This window comes from Oxyura jamaicensis, chromosome 24 (assembly GCF_011077185.1).
Source record: "Oxyura jamaicensis isolate SHBP4307 breed ruddy duck chromosome 24, BPBGC_Ojam_1.0, whole genome shotgun sequence".
Taxonomy (NCBI): Eukaryota; Metazoa; Chordata; class Aves; order Anseriformes; family Anatidae; genus Oxyura; species Oxyura jamaicensis.
This window is the reverse complement of record NC_048916.1, coordinates 5,148,427-5,153,156: the sequence shown is the minus strand read 5'-3', so window position 1 is coordinate 5,153,156 and position 4,730 is coordinate 5,148,427.

Sequence of the window (4,730 nt, the reverse complement as noted above, 5' to 3'; positions counted from 1 at the left end):
GCGTTTTGCGCTGCGGTGCTCAGGCTCGAGCGCGGCGCCGCCGGCCGCTCCCGCGCTCTCTTTCTCGGGGAACGCTGCGCCTGGCGAACGCGGTGTTTTATTTATCCCAGCTGCATGGTGGCCGCCGCGGCCTCGCGGCCTTCACGCGCGTTCCCTCGTCTCCCTTCAGCGGGAGCCGGTTGTCTTTTTGTGCCAGGCTGTCTCGTGGAGCTGGTGGGTGCAGCTGGTGTCGTCGTTGGTACCGTACCCGCTTTGCAGTAAAAGAAACGCGGCGGTTCTCTGCGTGGCTGTCCCAACAACGCGGGGGGCTCCTCTTTCCCTTGCCATTTCTCCGAGGAATCGCCGGAGCTCGTCTCAGAGCGGATCCGGGACGCTTCCGTGGCTGTAAAGCAATCACGCTGGGCTGGAAGAGTCAGGACTCAGCTGGTCTTTGACAAAACCTGACCAGCGTACGCAGCGACTTACCTCTGCTCGCAATACGCTTCTGTGTGAGCAGCGTGGGGCCTTCGGAGAGGCTCTCTGCCGAGCAGGGACACGCAGATCCCAGCCTGACAGACGGACACGGCGAGGCTGCCAGCCTTTCGAAGCGTGCCGTGCATTATTTGCATCTCTCCAAGGGCAGCAGCAGGCGCTGGGAGAAGGGTTGCAGCTTGAAAGGCTCGGGGCAGCTGGATGCAGTTTAGCCCTTTGAAGAATCCAGGAGCTGGGCCCAGATTTCGGGGAAACAGCTCGCGGTTGGCGGGGGGACGTGCGAGCAAGGAAATTAAGCATAAAACGCTTGTTGGATGTGCGGCGCGGGTCTCTCTAAACCTGCAGCTTTATAAATGGATGCGGGGGGGTCCAGGCAGGTTAAAAGCACGAGCTGGCTCCTCGCTCCCCTCCTTTCCGTAATAAAACGGTCTCTGCCTGTAAGGAGATCCCTTAAGTGCAGCTCTCACCGTTGCTATTTTAGGGCCAGGGCTGAAACGTGCAACTGCAGCGCGCTGGTGAGCTTTCTGCCCGTCAGCGCGGGGCTCGGCAGCGGTGCAGGGAGGTCACGAGCTGCCAGCAGCAGGATCTGGCCTTTTGGAGGTGCTGAGCTGCAGACGAGGTGATGTCCCCGCATCCTGCGCTCGGGGAAGGAGAGCTTGCCTTTCTCCTCTGCCCCCAGGTGCCAGCCCTGCTCTCTGGCAGCCTCGGCCCCTGTCCAGCACCAGGGGTGCTGAGCAGGGCCGGGGGCAGCTCTGGGCATCTCTCGGCAGCTCTGCAGGCTGCAGGCTGTCCGACCACCCCGAGCGTATCCGAGCTAGTTCCCGGCTTTGTCCCGGAGGGCCACGTGAGCAGGCGTTTGTGGAGGGAGCCCCGCTTGTCCCTTCCCCTCCCTTCCACGTTCTCCCCGGCGCTGCCACCAGCTCCGTGTTGCTTTTGGAGCCGCTTCCGCGCTGCCTCTGCTGCCTCAACTCAACCCGGGGGAGTTCAAGCGTGGCGTGAGACTGGGTCGTGCAGGCGGGGCTGCCGCTGCCAAGGCTGCGATGAGAGCCAAGTCCGGCCAGCTCCAAAGCCTCAACTCGTGTCCTGCCCAGCGTGTGCGCCCGCAGCAGCCACAACCCCGGCCCGTCCGAGCCCCGTGGTGCCCAACCCAGCCGTGCCTCGCAGAGCCGTTGCGGGGCTGCCCTCGGGGTTTGTCTGCGCCCCTGGGACGTCCCCGTGGGCGTCGGTGCAGGTCTTAGCGATTAGAGAGCGCGATCTTCGTGGCATGTATCACTGACTTCCCTGCATGTGTCCTTTCCGTGCGCTGTCTGTTTCTCAAACTAATTTAAGAAGCTTAAGCCTTGGCTTTTCTCAGACCTGGGGGCGTTTTGCTTGCCCCGCTGGCGCGCAGCGGGGTCTGCCCGTGTTCCACGGCTCTGCCCAGGCGCTGTGCAGCGTATTTTTCTTCCTGTTTTTCTTTCAGAAAGGTGAGCCTGGTGTGATTTTCTCTGGTTCCCCCCCCCCCCCCTTCGCCTCCTTGCTCTTTATTCTGAAGGAGTTAACTTGATAATGCTACTTTCAAAGAGCAAAAGCCAAATGTCTCGTGCCTTTCCGAGGGGAACGCTGCCTCGCTGGGCACCCCCTGCGAACAGGAGGAGCCCCAGCACGCAGGCTGCAAGGGTGCCTCCGAAAGGAGCGGAAACAAGGGGCAGGAGAGACGGGCAGGTGTCACTCCTGCTGTGTTTTGCAGCATTTCAGCTGCGGAGGTTTCCTTCTCTGCCTGGTGCCGGCAGTGACTCGTCGGGGCCGGTGCCGAGGCCAGGAGAGCCGTGGGACGGGATTGGTTTTGCTCGTAACAAAATACGAGTTCTGCTCTTGAAAAAAAACGCCGCTTTTCCCCCTCCTGCCAAGCCGGGGCGCAGAGCAAGCGGCAAACCCTTGCTCCGGGACGAGCTGGGGCACAAAACGCGGGGCCCATCCGCGTCCCCGCGCCCGGCGTCCGCCTCGCTCGAGGATTTGGTGTTTTAGGGTGCCCGGAGCCACCCCGGCCGAGCGGGATCTGCGGCGAGCCGTGTCCCGAGGGGCAGGCCGGGTGTCCGGGCAGGGAGCAGCGGATTTGCCTTCCCTGCAGCCCGCTTCCCTGCGCGCCCCTCGCCGAGCCTCGTCGTGGGGAGCCGCGTCGCCTCCTGCACTAATTCCCTTCCTGTAGCTAAGCCTTGAGGCAGGGCCATCGCTGTAAATGTGGGGGGGGGGGTTATTATTATTATTTTATTATTATTATTATTTTCAGTCGAGCAAGAAAAAAATGCAACTCCCAGGGCACTTTCCCGAAGGTGCCAGGTTAAAAAATGAGCTGGGGAATAAGGAGACGTGCTTTTCAAGTTCCTGCTGGAAATCTTGTTTTGGAATTGCTGGGGGGGGGAGGAGGAGGAGGAGCAGTCGTTCTTCCTCTGGGACGGCAAACACCGATTTGTATGATATCAGTGTTAAATGATGAGATTTTCACGGAATATTTTAAAAAAAATATATGATAGTGTCATTAATATAAAATATAACAGCAGTATTTAATCCTTTCAGATCTGTAAAGAATACGGAAAAACAGAAGGTAAATATTCTTACAGAGAGTAGCCGAGCTTTAAGGTTCCCTTGGTTTAAAGTCCTCGTTTTGTTTGCAGATGCGTTGTTAATGTTTAGAGGTTATACTAATGTTATTTATTAATTGTTTCCCTCCTCGTATGCTGCCCACTAAGAGCTTCTTTGGGATTTCGTTCACCTGTGTCAGTAAAAAAGAAAACCAAACAAAAGTTTTTATTTTTAAATAAAATTTCCTTTGGCGTAGCGGAGCGGCTGGCTTCTGTTGGTTCTGTGAGCCCTGGGGGAGGGACGTCCCCCTCGGCACCCCGTGGTGTGCCCGCCGTGGGCCTTTGCTCCATCCCCCGCGTCCCTCACCCCCGTCCCTGACCTCGAAGCTGCTTGCACGCAATTAGCTCACCCTAATTAACGCCGGGGATGCCCCCGAAAGGAGAGCGGGGAAGGTTTCCGTGCCCGTTTACGCTCCTAAACCTAGGGCTGGATTGCAGCAGGCTGTGCTGGAGCCAACCAGGAGCTGAAATCATCCAAAAGAAGCTGCTAAAATCCAAGGCTCCTGGGGGGGGGGGGGGGGGGGTTGTCACCAAACACTGACGGAGTCAGAAGGGGGCCCGGGGAGGCGGCCGCGGGGCGCTGCGGTGCCCCGGGGTGTCCAGCAGACCCCGAAGCACAACTCCTGCCCTGCAAGAGCCCATCGGCCTCCGCCTGCCCCTCAGAAACCCCCCTCCATTAATTTATAATTACTGCCCATCGTTTACAGAGGTCGACAGAGGCTAGGACGTAATTAATGCAGTAGGAGACGTTACGGATTACTGAGAGGTGACGTTATGTGTGGGGCGACGGGGTGAATTCAGGGTTACAGCTCCGCAACACACACCTCGTGTTCCGGCAATGGGTGCACCCTCAGACCCTGGGGGGGGGGCGATGACCCCTGCCGGAGCTGTGACCCTCAAGGGGGGGTTTTGGGGCCCCCCCGTTGGCCCCGACTACGGGCTCTGGGGGCTGACGGAGGCTGTGGGGTCGGGCAGGGGAGGCCTGAGGTGGAGGCTGGTGCTGTGTGATGGGGGCACGTGCGGGGCCCCCGGGCATGGGATGGGCTACGAGGAAGTCAGGAGGGGTCCGGAGGGGTTGGAGGAGGCCAAGTGGACTCAAACTAAAATGGCTCGAGAGGTCCAAGGAGGTTAATTGGGGTCAAATGAGGACACGGGGGTCAAATGAGGACACTGGGGTCATCTGAGGACAACTGGACTCAAAAGAAAATGGCTCGAAAGGTCAAATGAGGTTAATGGGGTCAAATGAGGTTAATGGGGTCAAATGAGGACACTGGGGTCAAATGAGGACACTGGGGTCAACCGAGGTCAAGTGGACTCAAAAGAAAATGGCTCGAAAGGTCAAATGAGGTTAATGGGGTCAAATGAGGTTAATTGGGGTCAAATGAGGACACCGGGGTCAAATGAGGCCAAGTGGACTCAAACTAAAATGGCTCGAAAGGTCAAATGAGGTTAATGGGGTCAAATGAGGACACGGGGGTCAAATGAGGACAAGTGACTCAAAAGAAAATGGCTCAAAAGGTCAAATGAGGTTAATTGGGGTCAAATGAGGACACGGGGGTCAAATGAGGACACGGGGGTCAAATGAGGACACGTGGACTCAAACTAAAATGGCTCGAAAGGTCAAATGAGGTTAATGGG